Source organism: Anolis carolinensis, chromosome 4 (genome assembly GCF_035594765.1).
Source record: "Anolis carolinensis isolate JA03-04 chromosome 4, rAnoCar3.1.pri, whole genome shotgun sequence".
Lineage (NCBI taxonomy): Eukaryota > Metazoa > Chordata > Lepidosauria > Squamata > Dactyloidae > Anolis > Anolis carolinensis.
In genome coordinates this window covers 70701682-70727573 of record NC_085844.1, presented here as the reverse complement: position 1 = coordinate 70727573, position 25892 = coordinate 70701682, and the positions used below count along the sequence as shown (strand labels likewise).

Here is a 25892-nt window from a genome sequence, read left to right as displayed (position 1 = left end):
GCTCGCCCACTTGACTTGAAGGCACACAACAACAACAATAACAACAACAATCCTAATTAACTTGACTATCTCATTGGCCTGATAGGTTTATGTTGGTTAAAATTGTTTTCATTTTAAAATATTTTATTGTTCTTTCATTGTTGTTGTTGCTTTGCACTACAAATAAGACATGTGCACTGTGCATAGGGATTTGTTTGTATTTCTTTTTCAAATGATAATTCGGCCCCTCAACAGTCTGAAGGATTGTGGACCGGCCCCCTGCTTAAAAAGTTTGAGGACCCCTGACCTAGAGTGTGAGTGGAATTACATCTTCACAAATGTGTATAGGGTGTTCCCCGTATAATCGCCACCTCATTCTGAATCTGTGGTCAAAAATGCTTGACAATTTCAAATATGGCAGACCTTAGTATGCTCTATATTGGTCTTCCTAAGTATCAATATACTGAATTGTGCAAGGGCAACAAGAACATCAAAATTGGTACTTCCAACAACAACCCAATAATTCTGTTAGTGTTCTTAAATCTGTGTTTCTTCTTTTTAATTCTATGAACCTCTTAATCTTGTTAATAATAATAATAATAATAAAACTTTATTTATACCCCGCCACCATCTCCCCAATGGGGACTTGTTAGCATGATGTGATAAAGGCCCGCACTGAAGCTCTTTCCTTCTGGGTAGCTTCAGATCTTTCCAACAGAATGCACAGTCACTTTTGTGTTTGCCTGTTGGCAATTCTTGTAAATATTAAAAATGAACTTGACTATTTGAAATGAAATGGAAATGTTTGAGATGAAATGGAAATGTAACCTAAACATTCACCACCATGCTTGCTTCTGAACTTTACATAAACTACTGTCATGTATTGGCAGTTAAATTTGTTTGGTAGTCCTTCTGTGATGTCATCATCTATTTGAGGAGTCAGACCATGGCTCTAACTCTAGGGTTAATCAGAGTCAATCCACTGAAAGAGTCGTAAATCCCATTCTAAGTCATTTTATTTCTAAGGATTTCAATGGATCTCTTGTAAGCATGACTAACTTTGAATATTATCCCATAGACTAGAATAGGAGTGGGGAAAATGTTGTCGGACTACAATCCTAGCATGCTTTATACTTGGCTATGTTGGCTTAAAAAATGGGACTTGAAGTCCAATAATATTTTTTCCAGGGCCTTTTTGACCTGAAGGCACTATATTCAATCAGATCTTGAAAGCTAAGCCAGATCAAGCCTGGTTAGTACTTTGATGGAAAGAACAGGTGCTGTAGGCTATATTTAAGAAAAAGGCAGAACCACCTATAACACTCCTTGCCTAAGAAAGACCTAGAATCACCATAAACAGAAAGGCAACTTGAAGTCACACACATAAACACAAACTTTGTCCACTGTTAGAACAAAAAAGAAAGTGAATCTTATGTGTCTCCTAATTTGCCCTTCCAGATTGCCCTTATCATTTGTGGTGCTTTTTATGTATTTATTTTTTAAATGCAGTAATGGAGTTTATGTATACATGTGTTTGTGAGTGAGAAAGTTGGGAAACAAGAAATAAGGTCAACGTGAACAAAAGACAAACACAAAAATGGCCTAGAAGAAGAAATCACAGGAGAGTGCAGCAAACACCAGAAATATGTTGTATGCCTAGCTAGACCTTCCCGGACATTGTTACAATATATTAAGATAGGAACCAAGAGACTTTTAAAACTTTTATTATCATGTGTATAATGTCTTGGGGATTGTTAGAAGTATGCTATTTAATTTCCCTGCACACCTGGCCATTTATCATTATTAAAATCTATAACTAAGCAGTTTCACTGAAATACCCAATGGACACTAATATGTTAGAAAGGCCTGTTAAAGTTTGTCACCTCACTATGTCACTGAACACTAGCCTAAGGTCTTGCTTATGTAGTGTATTCAGTGTGGGTACGCTAAACTTCTATGTCAATTAGGCTGTTAATTTCATTGGGTCTCAAGGCTAATTTAGATACTACATTATTATCACTATGAACTGCAGATGTGAATATCACTCACTCTTCTTCCCAAGTAATGAGAATATGTGAAGTCAGTGATGCAAGGATCTTAGAGCTAGATAACCTATGTAATGTGTTGATTCTTTGTGTTAAGAGAACCCAGGACTTTATCACACAAGACTGGCAAAGCAGAATTTCATTAGGATAATAGCAGATTTGGCTGGTAATCATCACACAACTCTCTGTGTATCCAGCGACTGTTTTGCATGAGTGACCATAGATCGCCAAAGCAGCATCTTTGTGCTAATGCAGAGAAGTGTATAATGTTTTAAGATTGATGTGTTTCCATTCCCTACATTTGCAGCAAGGCAGTGTGATAATGTTTTTATCTAAACAAGGCCGTTGCAAATGTGACTTGTGCAGTATAATCCATACTGAGATCACTAAAAGATAAAGTAGGCAATGCCAGATGTGGATGTGTATATTTAAGCAGTACTACAAGTGAATAGTGCCAGAGGGGGAGGAAGAGAAGAAGAAAAAAAAAACCAGTTTGTTCTAAGTCAGAACTCTCCTTGAACAAAGAAGATGACTCAAGTAGTCTTACACGTATGGAGACTGAGCAAGTAAGTAACTAAGTAAGTAAACCTTTATTTATATACCGCTCTCTCTCCCCGAAGGGACACAGGGTGGTTTATAAGCATAAAAACAGCAACATACTTTACAAGCAACACAATACACACATTATTAAACAAAATTAAAGTCCTATACAACTCGTAAAACAGTGAAGACCATAAGAAACAATCACAACAACCAGAAGGAACAAGAATACATAATCAGATGGGTTGACATGGACCGTTATTAGGGATAGATGACCCTTGTACAGCATGTTTACGGGCCAGGAGTCAGTGGTACACCAGATAAAATTATTCAAAGACCCGCCAAAACACCAGATTTTCAACTCCTTGCAAAAGGAGGATAGAGATTCCAGAGCCGGGGGGCCACTACTGAGAAGGCCCACTCCCTCGTTCCCACCAGTCGCGCTTGGGACGAAGGTGTGAGTGAGAGGAGGGCCTCCCCGGACGATCTCAGGGCCCACACCGGTTCATAGGGGGAGATGCGATCATGGAGATATGCATTATGCATATGCATTATTTAACTGGCATGTTTTGGGCAGAGGATTACTGGAGGAACCAATTATAGGGTAATAAGAAAAATCTAGCCCATACTCTCCCAACTTAGTGTTTCCCAGTTGTGTTGGATAAAAACTGTTATCATCTCCAGTCAACATGGCTGATGACAAGGGTGGAAGAAGTGAGGTTAAAATCCATTCCTTGATTCACAAGCTCTGTAGAAGTTCTAGAACTCTAGTACTACTTCTCATGGCTCTAGCCCAGTGGTGTACATACAACCTGTGGCCTTCCAGGTGTTTTGGACGTCAGCTCCTAGAACTACTGACCATTGAACAAGCTGTCTAGGGTTTGGGGAGTTGGAATCCCAAACACCTGGATGGCCACAAGTTGTGCACCAATGCTTTAGCCTATATAACCCTGAGATTAATAATTTTGTGTGGGACTTTGACTCTCTATGAAAGAGCTGTAACTGCTATAAATCAAGAACATGTGCTAGAGCTCTCTAATAGAGAACATTAAATGCTTCACCTAATTATGAATCTCAGGATTCCATACATTGCAGCCAGGGTTGTTGAAGTACCATCAAACTGCTATGACTGTAAGTGCAGGTACATTCTTAGTCATATGCAAACATTCTCTATTGCAGAGCTCCCATCTGAATTTGAAGACTGGGTTGTCAATGGTTCCTTTAAATAATTTAAATACTTCACTTCAGGTTTTACTTCTGAGGACTGCTTCAGCACCAGCTGATTCTAATTTGTGTCCTTTTTTGACTGTGCAATGGGAGGGTAGAAACCTCAGGAACATTTTTTTTACCCAAATTGCAACCCATTCATTTGTAATCCAATCTATGATGATCTGAAATTGCTGATTATTCAAATTCACAGTGTTTTGCCTCCCTCTCATACTGTTTCACGGCATGCATTTTAACTGAACCCTTTGTGTTAATGTGACTGCTCCAGTTTGCCTAGATTTTCTATTATTTGAATATTCTGGAAATTTCCTGGAACTATGTGGTGGGGGGAGGCAGTTCATAACAGTATTGCCTTTTGGACAGTTGCATATCATTTTCTAACTCCAATTTGGATGGAAGGAGCAAATTAACAGCTAGTAGGTGCAATCTATCTCCCATTGCCATCAATGGCAAAGCTCCCATTGATTTTAATGGAACTAAATTGTACTCCAGATAATATCAACAATGAGCTGGTGGTGGTGGTAGGGGATCTGCAGTGATTTGTGATTGCCATCCTATTTGTGAAATGTATCTATACTGTAAATTAATTCATGCATACAATGACAGCAAAAATATTTTTTTCCCTCTTCTAAGACCACAGGTAATGCTTTACACTATATGGCAAGACACGTTTTGTGTTTGTTTTACCAGCTGAATGTGGAATCCGTGAAAGACAGGGCTAAATAATAGGAAATTCCAACAGACTTTTAAGTACCGCAACATGAATGGTACCAACTATAATAAGTACAGGGAGTGAATCTGAAACATAAGACTACGAATAGTTACCCAGCTGCTACAGAAATAGCAAGATAGATATTATGTTAAAAAGGAGGGGGGAGGGGAGGAAAGAAAAGAAATTAAATGAAATGGATATTAGCTGGAAACATCTGTGTTCAACCACAGAGCAGAATGCATATTCAGCAGCCAGTTTATTGGCTCTTTAGAGGATGTGAATGGTGCATTGTAAATAATGACACGCCTGTAATAAATTCCCAGTAAAAAAGAAAAGGGCGCTCCGCTTGTTCCTCCCACAATTCACATTTCTGGGTCCCTGCTGTGAGTGATGATTCACAGCAGTCACAAATTCCTGTTTTCAAAAATGCTATTGTATACTCCAGGGCTTTCATTAAGTTTTACACTAGCAAGGGAAATTTAAAACTTACAAGAGGGTGGGATAAAGAGGGCCAGCAGACTGTGGTTGGTGATATTCCTTTAATATTCAACATACTGCACTGATAGATGTGATCGGAAAGGGTGTATCAGAAGTCAGTTTAGAGCAGTTTAGAGCAGACACATGAAATCTTGGTACTCTATCAAATAACCAAAAAAAAGCAGAAATAAAGAGTGGAGAAGTAGATCAACAATAAAAGAAGGGAGGAAAGGATGAAGGAAAAAAAGACATAAAAATGGAAAAGATCCTCGCCTTATCAACTATCCTGGTGTATGTATTTTGTATGGCTCATACAAAATACATTAAACTAAATACATACATTTAGTTTGATCTCTGGGGGAGAAAGTCAGCTTATCATTGTTTCCATTTTGAATCACCGTGCAGGCCTGCTTTCTTTCGAGGCAGGTAGTACGCTCCTTTTTACACTTGCCGAATCCAAAATGGAGTTGGCTGCAAAGAAACATCTCTCACTGTGAGGAGGAAAATACCGTTCCTGTCAAACTGGCTATCAAAACAGGCACATAGACAAATTTTCCTTTCCTCCCCACACTTGGGGAATTCCTGCAACATCAGTCTCGTAGATGGTTTTCTCCCAGCATAATCCCTGTGCTGAGTCTTTCACCCCCAAGACATGGTTTTATATTCAGTTGACATCATTTCAGCCAAACAGTTGTTCCACGCTTGCAAAGCACACTAATGAGATGGGTTTCTGGCAGATCCGCTACCTTTGCAGTGCCCAGCTTTACACATGCAGTGTACTGTGGATCTTCTTTTACACTTAAGGAGGCTATGAATTTTTTTTCTTTTGCTTCCAAGAGAAAAATTGTCCCAGTGGCTTGAAATACTGTGGAAGTTGTTTCTGACACGAGCATGTATCTGCCAAATCTAATTTGTTTGGAAGGAGACACTTGTTGCATTCAGTTTCGATGAGAGGTGTTTCTGAAATGCAAGATTCCATTATATTTAGACTGACTTGAGCTCTATTGATTTCCCCACATCTGCTCTAAATACAGACAGGACTGGCCTGTTTTGTTTTAAGATTTTGCTTGTTATTTTACTGAAACTCAATGACTGACGGCACAGTCCTACCAATCCCTGTATTAAGGTAACAGCTTAAAGAACAAGTTAGCAAGGTCCCTGCATTGCAAGGGAGTTCAATACTTCCGCTGCATGAATCCTGGTATCCAGTCCTTGATGTTACTAAAAGAAGGGGAGTTTGTCAGCAGGACAGGCAGAACAATAGGATCCCTAGAAGGCAAGGGTTTTAACCTGGATCACTACCTCTTGTATCCTATGTGGTTTGGGGCAGAACCATAGAATCCTATGGAAAAAAACTGGCTTGAAACTAGTGTCAATGTCCTTTAATGTAAGGGGCTTTGGGCAGAACAAGGGATATCTTGGTTTTTGGATACTATTGTTTCTCCTGATGAAAAAAAGTAATACAGATCTTGTGATGAATGTAAGATGAATGTATTGTCATCTCTTAAGTTTCCACAAGTGAATCTGATGGGGAGGTGGAACTCCAAAATGGATTATTTTCTCTCTTAAAGGGATGACTACCAGCGCTTTCCCCTCTCAATGTGATGAGGTGGTTAGTCTTGTCCCTTCTTAATTATTGCAATCTTCTTTTGAATGATCTTCCATTATCTTGTCTTAATCCTCTGGTTTCCATTCAACATTCTGCTTCTAAAATTATCTTTTTGTCCCATCATTTGGATTCACAGCCCAACAAAAGAATCCCCCCCCCCAGTGTCTTGGTTTTTAGGCTTGTCTTGCATCAGACCTCAGTGGAGGTGGATGCATGTATGTGTTTGATCTTCAATGTATGTAGGTGTATGTTGCCGTTTGGACTGCAGTAGAGAAGTCAGTTTAGAGACTTCAATGGATGCAGTATGATTATGGACTTCAGTGAGTACAACTATATTACAGACTATGGACTATTGATTAAGAATGATACCCTGTGTACATAACACAGAGAGAAGCTATATCCTATCTATAACTGAACTTCAATAAGAAATTTGCCTGTATGGTGAATTAATACAAGATGTTTATGAGTAAACAAGATACGTTATTTTTCAAAGAAGACTTTTTTTTATCTCTGAGAGCATATTTTAACTAAAAGGTTTTTAAAGGGAGAGTATATCTTTTTGGCAATTACAACTATCAAGAAACAACCATCCTCTGCTAACCAAATATATGTTTGTAGTGGCTTGTCTTTATCCTTAGCAGTTTAAATACATGGTTCTTCAGTTTAACAGCTGAGTTACCTGTGTGCCATTACATGAATGTTTGTGAATATCAATTGTTCAAAGAGTTGACTTCTAACAAGGTCATGCTTTTCTTGACTAGTGGTTTTCAAAAGGTGGTCTCCAAATACTCATGGAGATGCAAATTTGCCAAAAGGTTATGTGCCCAGAGACTGGGTGCAGTTATTTTCCAATAGGTTATGCAATAGTTACCCCCAGTTTTGTAGCCTCAAGATGAATAAAATCATTACACATTAGCTAAAGAACTACGGATTCTGGATCTATAGATTCAACTATGCACAGTTTGAAAATATTTCCCCCAAAATCCAAAAGCAAGACTTGATTTTGCCATTTTATATACACCATTTTATTATGCATTCTATATAAAAAGATTTGAGCATCCATAGATTTTTGTGTCCATGGGGGGGGGGGGGGGGAATTTGGGCTTATACCCCAGAGGATGCCAAAGACCCTTATCACTTCCAAATCTATCATCCTCAGAGAAATTTGTGTGGTATTTGCATTTATGGCATTGGTATCATCACTGCAAAATTGATCATAAATCTAGATTACAACAGCATAAATACCAAACAGGGGGCCAGCCCAAACCTTTTAATTAAAAAATAATTATTTCTGAGAATATCTTAATAAATGAAAGGGAGCAGTTGAGAATTAGGCCAGAAATGGGAAAGCTGGCCTCTTTGTACTACAATTCCCAGAAATTCAGATTCTAGGGGTTGTCAAAAAAGAAAAGTTTTCCAAGCTTCAGACAAGAAAATACAGCAAATTCCTCAGGTTCTGTTATTGCACAGGCTTTTCTTTTTATGATTAAAATCAAAACCCCATGGCCACTTTTCAGAGTGTGGCCTCTGCATGTGGTATTGGTTTTCACCTTCAAATCTCTATGTGGAATTACTCTGGTGTGTTTTTATTTTTCAGATTCTGCGGTAATTAAGGTCAATTGTGGTGCTCAGACCAAGCGGCTCCTGGTTTAAATGCAGCAGACCTGTAACAGGTGTCCTCTGTTCTGGATCATTCTCTTCCTCTGGGTCAAGGATGTCAACCTTCATAGATTGTTTGCTTCCCCAGGCTCTCTCTTTCTTGAGCAAAGACTAGTTAGAGAAACAGAGTTGTACTTTTTCACACCAGCTGAAGTTATTGTACAACAGGAGGAATATTATAAACCAGATTAGAATGTGCCCTGTTTTGTTATACCTGGACATTGTAATTTTGTCAACATCTTCCTGCAGCTAATATACATGCTTCCCAACGCTCTTTAACTCCCTGTTTTAAGAAATAGATTTATTTTTCATGCATTAAAAGAACTAGACCCCTCACTAAACAATTGGAGACATTCTTCCCTCCTCGAGGCACCTTTGGGGCCAATTACTCAAGCCCTGGGGTGGGACCTGGTTTACTGGTTTCCATTTACCCTGTTTGTAAACTTCGGTTTGGCAATAAATCTCAAAGGGGATAGTTCTCTTCTGGGGTGCACTTTTGGAATTAAATTTATAAATGAATTCTTGGGAGCATTAACCATGCTGTAACAGAAATAGACAAACAGACAGAAAACTGGAACAGATGTTTATCAGTTATATTATATTTACACACATAGAAATACTAATAGCAGCAGAATTAAAAAAGCATTTTATTATATTTATTTTGTGTTGTTTTGCATTTTAAGGTTTCACACTTTTGTCCAGGAGCTATTGATAAGATCTGTGGATCCTGTAGGAAATTTGTTGGGCTATATATATTTCTTTTGTTGAAGATATCCCCCGGAATCCATATATTGCTGGGAGCACAGGTTTGCAGCTGAGAGAGAGGGACATTCAAAATGGTCACTACCATGTTTCCCCGAAAATAAGACAGTGTTTTATATTAATTTTTGCTCCCAAAGATGCTCTAGGTCTTATTTTCGGGGGGTGTCTTATTTTTCCATGAAGAAGAATTCACATTTATTGTTGAACAAAAAAAATGAACATTTATTATTTACTGCACAGTAGTTGTCATCATAAACCAGCATAACCAGACAAACTGTGAATCCTATCAAGAATTTCTTGTTACTACCAATATTTCCATGTACAACACTTTATGGTATGTACATTTACCGATCCTGCATGCTCTGGTGTTCTGTTCAGTGGGCATGCTTCCAAACAAAAACTTTGCTAGGTCTTACTTTTGGGGGAGGCCTTATATTTAGCAATTCAGCAAAAGCTCTACTAGGTCTTATTTTCTGGGGATATCTTATTTTAGGGGAAACAGGGTAGCCTATCAAGAAAATTAACAATATCCACATTTATTATATTATAGTCGTTATCCATGACTCAACTGAACTTTTTTTTTGTTATGACTTTGGTCTAGATTTGGATTTACAAGAATGGTTGTTCAGAAGATAAACCAACCAAAGGATCACCCAATGTCATTATGCTGCTATTTTAAAATAAACATCACATTAAAAATTACCTTACTCTAAATGGACAAAGCACAGACATCAGATAACAAAAGTGAATGTGATTTATAGATATACTATCCTTCAATATGGGGTATGAGGCAGATTCAGGTGTCACACAGGGATGTGTTATTGCCCCTATCTTATTTTCCATCGTCATCGCTATGATACTTCACCGTGTTGATGGGAGTGGAAATCATCTATCGAACAGATGGCAAGCTATTTAACCTCAGCAGACTGAAAGCCAAAACCAAGGTCACCACAACATCTATTATAGAACTCCAATATGCTGATGACAACGTAGTCTGTGCGCATTCAGAAGAAGACCTACAAGCCACTCTAAATACCTTCGCAGAAGCATACAAGAAGCTCGGCCTCTCATTGAACAATGAGAAAACCAAAGTGCTTTTCCAACAGGCACCAGCTAACCCCTCTGCAATGCCTAGAATACAGCTTAATGGTGTCACATTAGAAAATGTAGACCATTTCCGCTACCTTGGCAGCCACTTCTCCACAAAAATCAACATTGACACTGAAATACAACACCACCTGAGCTCTGCGAGTGCAACATTTTTTCCGAATGAAGCAGAGAGTGTTTTATGATCGGGACATCTGTAGAGATACCAAGGTGCTTTTTTACAAAGCCATTGTCCTACCAACCCTGCTCTACGCCTGCGAAACGTGGACGGTCTACAAACATCACACTAAACTCCTAGAGCATTTCCATCAGCGTTGCCTCAGAAAAATCCTGCAAATCTCTTGGGAAGACAGGCGGACAAATGTCAGCGTGTTTGAGGAAGCAAAGACCACCAGCATTGAAATGATGCTTCTACGCCATCAACTCCACTGGACTGGCTACGTTGTCCGAATGCCCGTCTCCCAAAGCAGTTGCTCTACTCCGAACTCAAGAATGGGAAACGTAATGTTGGTGGGTAGGATAAGAGATTTAACGATGGGCTTAAAGCCAACCTTAAAAACTGTGGCATTGACACTCTGGCCCTTGAGCGCTCTAATTGGAGGTCAGCTGTGACCAGCAGTGCTGCGGAGTTCGAAGAAGCACGAATGGAGTGCTTAAGGGAGAAACGTGCCAAGAGGAAGGAGCATCAAGCCAACCCTGACTGGGACAGCCTTCCACCTGGAAACCGATGTCCTCACTGCGGGAGAACATGCAGGTCAAGGATAGGTCTCTTCAGCCACCTAAGAACCCACCCCCAAGACCCAACAACTGGAGGACCATCATCCTCAGCCTACGAGGGATCACGTAAGTAAGTAAGGTCTGAGTTGTGCTATATTATATATCCTAAATTACATATCCTGCAATTATGAACATATATCGACTGTTGAATTCTTTCCTCACATAAAAGAACAATTCACTGAGAAAACATGCTTACCCAGGTCTGCATGGCTAGAATAGTAAAATTATTCTAATATGTAGTGATAATTTGAGCATTGACTATGAATGGTCAGGGTTTGAATCTCCCTTTTCCCATGAAATCTACAGGGAGTCCTTGGGCAAGTCATACTCTCTCAGCCTCAGAGGAAGGCAAAAGCAAAAGTCTGCTGAATCAATCTTGCCAAGAAAACCTTACAAGTTGTGAAGAAACATTACACAATTAATGGGTTGCTGTGATTTTCCAGGCTGTATGGCCATGTCCCAGAAGCATTCTTTCCTGACGTTTCTCCTGCATCTGTGGCAGGCATCCTCAGAGGTTGTGAGGTCTATTGGAAACTAGGCAAGTGGGGTTTATATATCTGTGGAATATCCAAGGTGGGAAAAAGAACTCTTTTCTGTTGGAGACAAGTGTGAATGTTGCAATTGGCCACCTTGATTACTCACAGCAACCCAGTGATTCGAGCCATGAAAGCCTTCAACAACACATTATACTATTACTTTACATGTAGCATTTTAATAACTATTCTTATCGATCCAAATTTTAAAAGTTAAACAACATACAGTACTTTTGTGGTTAATTTGAATCATGAATGCAATGTCATTTCGTATAATCATGAATGAAATAAATACAGAAATGTTCTGGAAACGGTCCTGGCCATTCTGCATATTCCCTTTCTGCTGTTTACATGGCACTTGTGGGTAAGACAATGTGTTGATTCTGATCCATGGTGTTGGCATCTTAATCGGGGGGAATGCCACAATGTTATGCCATAAATTTCCCACAGCAACCCATTTACTTGCTCCCACCCCATCATAGAAAAACAATAATAAAAAATAGCAAACATTATAAAATATGCTACTTCAACTGAAATTTGATTCTCAATTGAAGAATTTAAAACCTCCTGCCAGCCCAATGGAAAAAATCCAGATGTGAATTATTTCTCCTCTACTCAACCAGTGAACTCAAGGGACATGGGAAAGGTGCCTGCAGTTTCTCACCAGAACTCTATTATTTTGTTCATCATTTATCAATGTGTAATTCCTGTTTTTCCAGGAATACTTTTTTTAACAACCACTAGGGACAACAGAGTCTCACTAAGCATCACAATGGTCATTGCATGAAACATCTGGAACAAGCTTTCAAGACATTGAGCAGAAGTGGAAATGTTTGGTTGACAGGGACCAGAAAATAATAGCAGTTTTAATTGGGGAAAGCACGCCTCTTGTTGGTTTGGAACAGGGTTGATCTTGAATGGGAAGTGAACTTGCCCATCAGCAAATTCTACCTTCAAGTGTCAGATATCTCAGATTATTTCAAGAGAACCCATACAGTGATGGGACTATAGCAGCAGGCCAAAAACTATCTACAGCTTTAGCTAATGCTAAGAAAGACCGTTGGATAGAGCTGCTTGAGAACCTTGACATGTCCAAGAGTAGCCGAAAAGCCTGGCAATTGCTGAGACGCCTGGATAGTGACCCTCTGGTCAACCCTGGACACGTGAACGTGACACCAGATCAGATAGCTCACCAGCTAATTCAGAATGGGAAAACCAACTGCAGCAGAATAAAGATGAAAATCAACAGGGTGCCAGAACTTGAAACCCACCAGTTGTCTTCTCCTCTAAACCTGAAAGAACTCAGAGAAGCCATCAAGCGATGTAAGACTGGTAAAGCACCTGGCCTAGATGACCTGATGATGGAGCAAATCAAACACTTGGGCCCCAAAGCTGAAAACTGGCTTTTGAAATTCTACAATCAATGCCTGGCACACAAACAGATTCCCAGAGCATGGAGAAAAACTAAGATCATTGCCATTTTAAAACCTGGTAAAGATGCCTCCAATGCCAGGAACTATCGACCAATCTCCCTCTTATGTCATCTATATAAAGTCTATGAGAGGATGCTATTAAATCAACTAGGACCTGTTATCGAACCCAAGCTTATTCCACAACAAGCAGGTTTCAGACCAGGGAAAAACTGTACAGGTCAAATTCTTCATCAGACTGAACATATCGAGGAAGGCTATGAGAAAGGTTGCATTACGGGAACAGTTTTTGTGGACCTTACGGCAGCCTATGACATGGTGCAACATAGAAAAATGCTGCATAAAGTCTACCATATCACCCAGGACTTTGACTTTACAAAAACTGTCCAGACCCTCTTAGAAAACTGCAGCTTCTATGTGGAGTTTCAGGGCCAGAAAAGGAGGAGGCAAAAGAATGGTTTACCCCAAGGCAGCGTCCTTGCACCAACCTTATTTAATATCTCCACGAACGATCAGCCACAACCACCACTCACAAAGAGCTTTATATATGCTGATGACCTTGGCCTTACAACACAAGCAAAAGATTTCGAAACAGTTGAAAAGCAACTCACCAATGCCGTGAAAGATCTCTCCAGCTACTACAAAGAGAACCACCTGAAGCCTAACCCTGCCAAGACACAAGTGTGTGCTTTCCACCTACGTAACCGCGAAGCCAACAGGGAACTGAAAGTTACTTGGGAAGGCCAAGAGCTCGAACACTGTTTCCATCCTAAATATCTTGGTGTTACCTTAGATCGAACACTAACATATAGGAAACACTGCATGAACACCAAGCACAAAGTAGCTGCACGCAATAACATCCTGCGGAAACTGACTGGCAGCGCATGGGGTGCAGACCCACAAGTAGTAAGAACATCAGCCCTGGCCTTGTCTTTCTCAACTGCAGAATATGCCTGTCCTGTTTGGCACAAGTCCGCCCATGCAAAGCAGGTGGACATAGCACTGAATGAAACATGCAGAATCATCACGGGATGCCTTAAACCTACACCTGTTGATAAATTCTACAAGTTAGCTGGCATTGCCCCTCCTGACGTGCGACGGGAAGTTGCTGCTAACGGTGAGAGAAAAAAGGTCGAACATTGTGAAAGCCACCCACTGCATGGCTATCACCCTCCTCCCACCAGACTCAAATCAAGGAAGGGCTTCATGAGAACCACCACTCCTCTTGATGTTCCTCCAGCAACAGCAAGGGTGTCCCTCTGGGCAGCTAAACCTGGCAATTCTAACTGGATGGCCCCCCAAGAGGGTCTTCCTCCAGGGGCAAACCAAGAATGGGCAACTTGGAAGTCCCTGAACAGACTCAGAAGTGGAGTGGGCAGATCAAAAGACAACTTGGCAAAGTGGCACTACCTGGAGGAATCCTCCACCTTGTGTGACTGTGGAGCTGAACAAACAACTCAGCATATGTATGCTTGCCCACAATGCCCTGCCTCATGTACGGAGGAGGAGTTGTTTAAAGCTACAGACAATGCGGTTGCTGTTGCCCGCTTTTGGTCCAAAACTATTTAGTTGCTTGTGATTTCTTTTTTTTTTTATTTCCATTATTTGAAATGTATTTGTTGTACAATGCTTTTGACACGAAATAAATAAATAAACCTTCAAGTGTAAAATAGCATCATCAACCTTGCTGTTGCAAACTGATATGTTAGATTTCCCATTGAAGAAAATCCAAATTACACCTCTACCCTCTAAGCATATTTGGGAATCAGGATAGCTTTGTTATGTCACTAAAAATGACTTCTTCAATACACCTTTTAATCAAAAATAGACATTAGTCTTATTCTGTGATTTACATGCACTTGCAAAGTTGCCTCTCTGTAACCACAGCTTCTGGATCCATGGGTTCAACCATTTGTGACTTGAAATTTAAAAATAATGAAAAAGAAAACCTTGATTTTTCTATTTTATCTAAGGGACGCCATTTTACTATGCAATTGTATATAATGGAATTTCATGGATTTTGGTATCCACAGGAAGAAGAGGGATCTTGGATCCAAATCCAAGGAATTCTGAACAGGAAGTGCCACCATGAGGATCCTTCCACATTAAACACTTTCAGTGGTATGATTCCATTTTAACTGCCATGGTAACATCCGGTGGAAACTTGGGACCTGCAGTTTAGAGAGAAACATTTAAAATATAGGTCTCACCACATCACAGTCCCAAAGCATTCCATAGAATGTTGCAATGGCAGTTAAAGTAGAATCGTAGTGCTGCAAATATATAGCTTGAAGATTTGCTGAAGTGAATTAACTGTACTGGTATGCAAATCAACCACTCCCACTGTATATGTATTATATTGCAGTTCCTGGATAGTTCTGCCTCCTGGGTATTTTCCTAAATTTGGACACTGCTGTCATGAAATCCTGCCCACATACTGAATGTGTGGTTCCATGAGATTACAGTACTAAAGGTTAGCCAATGCTGGAAACTGAGATATTTTGGACTAGATATTTTGGTACTTCTAATGGTACAGCTGGACACCCAAAACAAAGTTATTAGCAAATGGTGCCTGTTGAACTCAATGGGTGTGCCTTCCATTCCAAATAAGCATCCATAGATTTTGATTACATTTTTTTTCTTTACAATAAAACTGCTATTCTTTTAGCTACTTTAGCTACTACTTTTTTTGTTACTCTACCAATTGTTGTATATGGTTATTGTTTATATCCTTATACCAATGGCAGGTTGTAAAAAAGAAAAAGTCCAACAATTTCTTAAATTGAGCAAGCTAGCAGTTGATTCAAACTAAGAGCTTTGTAAATTAAATCTTCACTTGTTTTGCTTCTAACTTAGAAGTTAGGGATTTTTTATAAAAAAAGGAAAAGATATGAGGCTTTGTTTTAATTTAAAAGCAGACTCAGTTCCAACTGTGTAACATATTGCCAGCTTTAGGGTGATTTACTTTCAGCTATAAGTAAAATAATAAATCATTCACCATTTTCTAGACTTGCTTCTTCAACATTCATCTCAGCAACTGCAAATCCCTTTGTTAAACCTATTTGCTTGCCAGTTGCACAATGAATTATAGATTAATTACTCAATAACAATTATAGAGGTGATGCCTGACTGAGGATTCACACTCACACGTTTTGGTTAAGTCAAACATAGATATTCGGTTTCAGTCTTGTCTTAGAATGAAGACATCCATATGATGGGGTAATAAAATAAATCAAAAAGGAAAGCAAATTCGTGTGAAAATGACCATGTGTGTGCCTTCTAGTTGCCTTTTGATGTATGGTGACCCCATGAATATCATATGGTTTTTGTATACAAGAAACACTCAGACCCCTTCCACACAACTGACTAAAATCCACACAGTTGTCTCAGGATTTCCAGGCTGCTGGAGCCCAGAAAACTCAAAACAACCCCCCCCCCCGCCCCAGAAAAGGCCTAAAAATTAAAAATTACTCACCCTACCAAAATGAAATTGCTGCCAGAGTCCTCCTGGTGCGTAGAAATGTCATGCAGGGAGGGGACAAGGAGGAAAATCACTCCTCCCTCCTCCCCTGGCACATCATTTCTGTGTAAAGGCAAGAGGCCACTATAACTAGAATTGTAATCCAATAATATAAACTATAAAACAGTAATTTCTATATATGCTATTATCATAGAACATTCAATGTACAGGCAAGGATGATAAAGATTCAAAATATTCTGGGTCTAAATGCCCCTTCCCAAAAAAGCGCAGGTGTTGGGGGGAGGTTTGGGGACTCTAGCCATGCCCAATCTGGTTCCTTAAACCCAATTGGGCGTGAGTCAAAGGCCTGTCTGGATCCGGCCACAGAGAAGAACAAGCAGTAAGAACATAGTATAACACCACCTTCTGGTTGGAGTTATTATCAATTTAACAATCTCAATATTTCTGTTTAGTTTGTTATCTTCAAAGTACTTACAGGGTAGAATTTTACTGGAATACAATTTGGTAAATGAACAGGAATCTATGACTGAAAATTCTATGATTAAAAGTAACTGGAAAAAACCTTGAGTTCCAAACACATATGAGTAGCATAAAATATATACAGTAGAGTCTCACTTATCCAACATTCGCTTACCCAACGTTCTGGATTATCCAACGCAGTCTGCCTCCTGCCTGGATCCACAACTGTGTCTCTGGGTACCAAGGACTGCACGTTTTACGGATTTAATTTTCGACAATGTTGTTACAGTAAGTTCATTTTATGCAATTCTATCTTTATTTGTAGTCAATTTGTTAGTAGTCAATGTTTTTGTAGTCAATGTTTTTAATACATTGCAATGTTTTGGTGCTAATTTTTTTTTCGTGTCAGGAGCAACCGGAGTTGCTTCTGGAGTGAGAGAATTGGCTGTCTGCAAGGACGTTGCCCAGGGGACGCCCGAATGTTTTGATGTTTTACTATCCTTGTGGGAGGCTTCTCTCATGTCCCCGCATGGAGCTGGAGCTGATAGAGGGAGCTCATCCGCGCTCTCCCCAGGTGGGATTCGAACCTGGCAGCTTTCAGGTCAGCAACCCAACCTTCAAGTCACGAGGCTTTTATCCCCTAGGCCACCGGAGGCTCCTTCCGTGCTAAATTCATAAATACAGTAATTACTACATAACGTTACCATGTATTGAACTGCTTTTTCTGTCAATTTGTTGTAAAACATGATGTTTTGGTGCTTAATTTTTAAAAATCATAACGTATTTTGATGTTTAATAGGCTTTCCCTTAATCCCTCCTTATTATCCAACATTTTCACTTATCCAACGTTCTGCCGGCCTGTTTATGTTGGATAAGTGAGACTTTACTGTATATATGTGTGTTGTCCATGTTGCCTTAGACCTTAAACTTGTAACCGATTTACATAAAGTAACAAACTGAGGGATTCAGAATTACCCCTTTCTCGGGTATGTTAATTTTTTTTAGTTTCAAATCCAGAAATGTCTGATTCTATCTTGTTTCAATAATTCATAGTTTAAGTAACCTAGAGCTCTAAAAGTGCATCTGCATTTTAGAATTAATGCAGTTTGACACCACTATAACTGCCATGGCTCAGTACTATGGAATCATGTGAGTTGTACTTTGGGAAGGAACTGACACTCTTTGACAGAGAAGGTTAAAACTACATCTCCCATGGTTCCATAGGTTTGAGTCATGTCAATTAAACTTGTGTCAAACTCCATGAATACTACAGCACCGATGTAGCCCTAGTCTCATTCATAGAACAAAAGAATGTAAACCAGCAAGTGACTGCTTGCTAGTGATAGTGATTCCTGATATTGCCTAAGCAGATGGGTGTTGGGAAAAACCCATCTCTTTTTCTTCCCACATTGTTGGGAAGTGTGAAACACTTTTTCTCCCCAAGATGATAGGAAGCACTGCAGCTTTCTCTGGAAACTATACGGCTTTCATTGAAAAGTGTTCAGCTTTTCCAGCTGACATATATCTGGTACTGTTTTCCCACAACTTTCCCTTCCTTCTTCTCTCTACCAGCCTCAAAGCCATGCAGAAACCAGGAATTGTGAGAAGACCATACACCTACAATGTTTATTTCAGCAATAGAGAACTCTTATGCTCCAGATGTCTTGACCAACTAGCCACATCTGCTCAGTTCAGCATAACCAATGGGACTGGGGGATGTTTGCACTCAAAAATCTAAACTTGAATTATACTCCATTCTAGTTTGGCATTGAAGTTCAAGCAAAGTTAAAGTGTCTGATATTTTGAGCCAAATGCAGTAAAAACAGGATACTCACAGAATCAATAAACCACCAATCCAATGGCTGAAGCATGTCAAGTGGTGAAACTTGAGATACCACTCCAATCCAAGTCAGCAAGATGGTGAATCTGCTGCAGATTTTAATCTTAAATTGTAAGGTGCTCTTGGTAGCATTGATTTCTATTGCCACACTAGCACCTTGGATAACTCCTTTAAAGTTTGGAGTAACACCCTATTCTATTGACACTTGCTTGCCAAATCCAGACCACTATGCATCACCCACCTCCTGCAATCCACAACTTCTATTTGCCACCATGGCAGAACTTGGCATAACAATGGTACCACAACTGAAACAACATTCAATAGTTTGCAGGATCTGAGGCTTCATCCACGCAGCTGTATAAAATGCACATTGAACTGGATTATGGGGGGGGGGGGGCTGTGGCGCAGGCTGGTTAGTAGCCAGCTGCAATAAATCACTCTGACCAAGAGGTCATGAGTTCGAGGCCAGCCCGTGGTGGAATGAGCACCCAAGCATTAAAATAAAATAACTAGCCCCTGCTCGTTGCTGACCTAAGCAACCTGAAAGATAGTTGCATCTATCAAGTTAGAAATTTAGGTACCACTTATATGTGGGGAGGTTAATTTAACTAATCCACAACACCCTAAAAAAATTGTCCAGCAAGCGTTTGGAATGAGGAAGTTGCCGTCATAGTGGATGATGAAGCAGCTGCTCCCCCTGTGGCCGGAATCGAGCATACCCTCAGGAAGCTGGAAGCTGGAGAAGTTTAAATTGCCTCTATGTCTGTCTCTGTCTCTGTTCTATGTGTTTATGGCATTGAATGTTTGCCAGTTATGTGTATATTGTGATCCGCTCTGGGTCCTCTTTGGGGTGAGAAGGGCAAAATATAAATACCGTTTATAAATAAATAAAATGTGGACCCTGAGAATCCAATTCAAAGCAGATATTGTAGATTATCTGCCTTGATATTCTGGGTTATATGGCTGTGTGCATACCCTCAGGAAGCTGGAAGCTGGAGAAGTTTAAATTGCCTCTATGTCTGTCTCTGTCTCTGTTCTATGTGTATATGGCATTGAATGTTTGCCAATTATGTTTATATTGTGATCCGCCCTGAGTCCCCTTTGGGGTGAGAAGGGCGGAATATAAATACTGTAAATAAATAAATAAATAAATAAATGTGGACTCTGAGAATCCAGTTCAAAGCAGATATTGTAGATTATTTGCCTTGATATTCTGGGTTATATGGCCGTGTGAAGGGCCCTGACTCACTTGTGCCTAGCAGGGACAGTAAACAACTGCACCCTTCTCTCACAGAATGTCAAGGTTTACTTTAATAGGAATCATAGTTATGGTATAGCTATCTTATTACTCGAGGACATTAATCAACAGATTTATTTATTCGCCAGAGGCTTTCCTCATTCAAACACCTCTGTTTGCTCCAGCACCTGAGCTTTTATATTTGAATACCGCCAGTATCTTGCTGCAATACTCTGGCAAGCTGTTCTTAGTCAGCCCCTCTTGCAATGTTGCTAACTCTTCCACTTCGGGGAATGATTTTATCCTTGATGCTGCTGTAAGATTAAAGCTGTTCTCATTTTCTACCCTAAGCCAAATAGATGCATAAGCAAGCTGTTTGATTGTTTCACTGTCACCGCAGTAGTACAATATTACCTTGCATTTTATTTTATTTTATTTCATTTCTCTTTCAATGCTTAACTGGAGGTAGCATAACACTGGTCATTTGCAAGTCAAATGCGGACAAAAGGTGGAAAAGAGGTGAAGAAAGGCAGCATGCAAGAGGCTGTTCTTTACATGTCCCTATCTTGTAAATTATCACAAATTCATTGTCTGTTGTTCAGGACAAGATATGATGTGAACATTAGGATATTATTTTTATTTTTTATGGGAGGGGGATCAAGATTCATTCTCCCAGGAGTCTTTAAACCCTAGTGACTTTTTTTTTATTTTCCCCAGATATTACCAGCCTGAATGAGCCAAGTAAAAAGGATATGCCAGCTGAAGAAGATACAGTGCAATGTAGGCGATTTTTATATACCATCCTTCATACAGAATGCCACAAAATAGTTCACAGGGACAGAAATATAATACTTTACAAAGCTTGGTGCAGTGATTCCCAGAATGGCAGAAAGGGAAAATGACATATGGAAATGTAGCCAAGTAAAAGGAAGAGCTTCATTTTAAAAGGCAGTAAAGATGCAGGTAAGTATCCTTGGGGACAAGTCAGAGTGAAGGATGTAGCATTAGTGTTCGGTGCCAATTGGAGACAAAGGCACCACTTGATGAGGAGAATTAAGTTGGTGACAGAAGTGATCACTAACAACCAGGCTAACTTTTTGGCATCAAGCTTGTACAAAAAAGCAATGGTCTCCTTGATTCAGTTTGGGATCACTTCTCTCCCACCACTGCCTATAGTCATGATTTAGAAGCAACTTCTGTGAAAGGGCACTTTTCACCATAGTCAACTTCAGTAGATCTGGCCAAAATGGTTGTTAGGATGACAGATTTTCTCTGGCACAATCAGCCAAGAACACAAAAGCTAAGCAGCAAGAGGCCATGGGTTTATTTCTTGTGTCCCATGCTTGCAAGACATCCCTCTCCAATTCCTGTGTTGGTAGAGTGCTACGAAGGCCTTTGTTTCTTGGAGAAGGAATCTACACTGTCCGCTAACTATTCTGAACAAGTCATTCTGTGAGATTGTTTATATATTTTAAGAATGTTGGTGAAGCTAACTTGTATTAGCCTCAGAAAGATGTTTTGAAGCTCTGTAATAATGACTTCAAAGAATAGGAGAGCACCCACATTCCTTTACAGCTCAACTGGAGAAAATACTTTTGAAGGAGTAAAGTGTTCCCTCGCTTATCACGGGAATTAGGTTACAGGACCACCCACAATTTAGGAATTGTGTGAGTTGCAGTCCAAAACACTTGGAGGGCCCAAGTTTGCCCATACCTGATTTAGGAAATGAGATTGATGAGAAAACAGTCCTCTGATTACTTTAGATTGATTTAGGGGGATCCTTTTCATTGTCTTCCATGCTTAGGTCAGTACAAGATTAATACAAGGATGTCCCATGGGGTGTTTGTGAGGGCCCAAGTTTGCCAATGCCTGTCCTAAATTATTATTCTTTTGTGAAATATCCCAATAGGTGATCATCATATAAGGGGTGGGATAGCACATTCATTGAAATAAATGGGGGTTATATACAAGGAATTTAGAGATGGGGAAAGAGACTGCATTTAAAAATGCAAACTGCCAACTCTTGTGCCAAGTATCCAAGTCTTGGAAAATTGTAGTCACTTCAGTGCTCCACTGGAACACACTTTGCTCCTGTGGAAAACATATTCAATTTGGCCTAATTGATTCAATGGATTTGGCCAGTATGATGTCCCTTTGTACAGTGTTCCCTCACTACTTTGCGGTTCACTTTTCGCGGATTCGCTGTTTTGCGGTTTGTCAATAAACTCTAAAAGACTATTATAAATCATAAAAAATTACAATTTACAGCCTAAGGAAGGAAGGAAGGAAGGAAGGAAGGAGAAGCCAAAGGGTGAGAAAAGGAGCGCAAGCGGCAACGGGAGGAGAAGGAGGCGATTTATCAACACACGATTGGTTGATAAAGACTTAAAATAGTGTATAACTACTAAAATAATGTATAAATATTAAAATAAATATAGCGTCCCTATTTCGCGGATTTTCACTTAGGTCCTGGAACCTAACCCCAGAAATAAGTGAGGGAACACTGTATACTTTTAATGGTTTTAATTTATATTTACAGTAGAGTCTCACTTATCCAACATAAATGGGCCGGCAGAACGTTGGATAAGCGAATATATTGGATAATAAGGAGGGATTAAGGAAAAGCCTATTAAACATCAAATTAGGTTATGATTTTATAAATTAAGCACCATGTTATACAACAAATTTGACAGAAAAAGTAGTTCAATATGCAGTAATGCTATGTAGTAATTGCCGTATTTACGAATTTAGCACCAAAATACCGTGATGTATTAAAAACATTGACTACAAAAATGCGTTGGATAATCCAGAATGTTGGATAAGCGAGTGTTGGATAAGTGGGACTCTACTGTATATGTTATTGATTTAGTTATGTTATCTATTGTTTTTATATGTATGTTGGGCATTGAATTTTTGGCATTTTGATATGTAGGACACCGCTCTGCGTCCCTCCAGGGGTGAGAAGAGTGGCATAGAAGTGCAATAAATAAATAAATAGCATACAATTTAAAATATACCAGTATGCAAACATTAAAACATAATTAAATATAAACAGTATTTTTTTAAAATTCCCAGTTAAAAACTATTAAAACAAGTCCAAAGTTAAAATCCACAGCAACCCCTGAATTGATCTCAAACACCTTCTTCTTTAAAAGCCTACCTGAATAAAAATGTTTTAGCCTGTCGCTGGAAGGACAGCAGGGAGGGGGCCATTCTGGCTTCCCTGGGAAGAAGAGATTTCCAGAGTCAAGGGGCAGCCACCAAAAAGGCCCGCTCTCTCATTCCCACCAACCGTGCTTGAGATGGAGGTAAGACCAAGGAAAGGGCATCTCCTGAAGATCTCAGGGCCTGGGCAGATTTGTACAAAGAGATACAGTCAGCCAAATAGCTTGGACCTGAGCCGTCTAGGGCTTTAAAGGTCATAACCAGTACTTAAAATTACTCCCGGAAACAGACTGGCAGCCAGTGAAGCTCCTGCAACAGGAGCGTTGTCCACTCCCTGTAGGCAGCCTCAGTGAGCAACCTGGCTGCAGCTCTTTGGACCAGCTGAAGTTTTCAAGTCTTCAGAGGTAGCCCCATGTAGAGCGCATTACAGTAATCCAGATGAGATGTAACTAAGGCATATACCACCATGACCAGATCTGGCTTCTCAAAGAATGGGTGCAATTGGTGCACATGTTTTAATTGTTCAAACGCTTTCTTGGCCATCACCAATACCTGGGCCTCCAGGTTTAGTGCCCAGGAGGACTGCCAAACTGCAAACATGTGTCTTCAGGGGGAGTGTAACCCCATCCAGCAGAGACTGAATCTCTGTTCCCTGATCTATCTTCCAACTGACCAGGAGTATCTCTATACACACACACACACACACACACACACACAGATTATGCAGTCAATGTGTCATATGCTCGTTTCTCACCCACTAGGGAAAAAATATCAAAAAGAGAACTTTAGTACTTGCAGAAGCCTCTGGGGATTATAACTAACCTTTTAAGCAAGTTGCTGGAGAACTCTGCAAATCGCTAACTTTAAAAAACTATTTCTATTAAACTGAAAGTGAACATTAAGCCACTTACATGTCTTCCATAGACTTTTTATGAAGGAAGGGGCTTTCAACTAAATTCAGAAGGCAGATCAGGGAATAAGGACACAGTCTATACTGCATTACACTTTGGTCGATCAGATGATTACACTTCTCCAGAAATCATTTTTAAAATTATTGTTATTATTAAAATTATTAAAGTACATATGCAGTTCTAACAAGAGCAATGATGATCATGATACACCAGCAATTTTCTTTCAACTTAGATGAGTGTCATAGGTTGTCATAAGGCCTCAGAAGCATCACATGTGTTATAATTTTTCCATATTTTGTCACATTATGACATTTTCTGGTGTGCTTTTTCTTCCCTCTGATAATTTTGACCAGGCTTTCGAACAATAATGGCAGCATCATCTGTAACATAAGCTTCAGGATATAATTGACAGACCCAGTTCGTACTTCAAATGTGCCTAAATGTATATTTATATGTGCTTTATGAATGTTTTAAATGTAATTTAAGTTTAAACTGAATTTGAATGTTACTATGATTGTTATATATGTGTTTTATACTGTACGCCGCCCTGAATCCCCTGTTGGGTGAGAAGGGTGGGGTAGAAATACTGTAGTAAATAAATAATAAATACACACTAACCTTAACATATAGGGCAATCCCTAATATTAGACAAGGTTAGATGCTTACCTCAGACAGGAGATGGTGGGAGGAAATTGCCAAGTTTTAGAGAGCTGTGCAGTGTGTGCTATGTTCACTCGCTAGCATGCTGCCTCCAAATATATTCAGAATGCTTCCCAAACTTTCCATTACCAGTAAAGTTGGCTTTTCCACAGGAGTTGGACTGGAGTGCCATTTTGTCCTTCACTTCAAGCGACGACATTTCTGGATCGGTCCTTTACCATGTGTAAAAACATAATCAGCAGAAGAGTTTAAATCATCTGAATTGTGACTTCAGGTTAAAGAAAGTCACTGAAGCTAGTGGTTCATTAAGGACTGTGCAGCATAAGTGACTGTATTTTGACAAAGCAAAATAAATGTTGCCATTAGAACAAAAAGTTGCAACTCTAATATTTACCACTTGAGAATATCTGTGTGACATTTTCAACAGAATCATGAAATGCAGAGTGTTTATTCTATTAAGTGGTCACTCTCCACACTAGCTTGACAGCACTGAAAAATATCAAATTAATATTGGAGCAACTGATACGGCAGTTAACTTTCTATGCCAACATCATCTTTACTGGGGACATGACAATGATAGTGTAGAAAGTAAATTGCCATCTCCTTCCTCTTGATCGCCATCTTTCTTGAGAAATATGATGTAGATCAGTAACATTCTGTGCATCAACTGCGTTGCTACAGCAATTGAAACCTAGCATATTATGAAGATGGCTCAGTTAGAAACCCATTATCAGAATTTGGAAAAGTTACTTTTCTGGGTTAAAACTCCCAGAACTTCTTGTTCAGCAGGGATCTCAAGAATCCTTTCTTAGTTCAGTCCATGGCACATGTAAAGAACATAGAGAGAAAACTGGGGAAACTGTAGAGGGGAAAGAGAACTGCAACCCAAAATATCCAGCTAAGGATAATGGGAACTTGTAGCTCAACATATTTGGTACCACCAAGTTTGGGGAGGCTGCCTTAATCCTTGTGGAAAATCACATGCAGTGGTCCCTTCATATCTTCTGGGGTTTAGTTCCAGAACACAAATACACACACACACACACACCATAGACACCAGAATTTACGGATGTTTAAATTCCATGTATATGCAGTGGTTTAGTAAAATGGTGTCACTAATATAAAATGGGAAGGGGGGAATAAAGGTGTGCTTTTTGGATTTAAAAAAAATATTTTCAAGCTGTGGTAAGTCAAATCTGTGAATATAGAATCCATGGATACAGAGGGCTGACTGCAGTTTTGTTGCAATAGGAAAGATTACATTAAGCTCAGTGGACCTTAA

At 39.6% G+C, this 25892-nt stretch overlaps 1 long non-coding RNA gene across 2 annotated transcripts; it reads left to right on the top strand.

Annotated features, from left to right (window-relative positions):
- The first annotated feature begins 15076 nt into the window (after nucleotides 1-15076).
- LOC103278552 (uncharacterized) lies at nucleotides 15077-24965 on the top strand. Of its 2 annotated transcripts, XR_010006071.1 has the most exons (4): nucleotides 15077-15330; nucleotides 16999-17085; nucleotides 20592-20654; nucleotides 24763-24965. It is a non-coding gene; the product is annotated as an uncharacterized LOC103278552 (long non-coding RNA). The 2 variants fall into 2 exon arrangements; XR_506138.3 differs by lacking the exons at nucleotides 15077-15330; nucleotides 16999-17085 and adding an exon at nucleotides 19854-20393.
- Nucleotides 24966-25892: the final 927 nt, after the last annotated feature.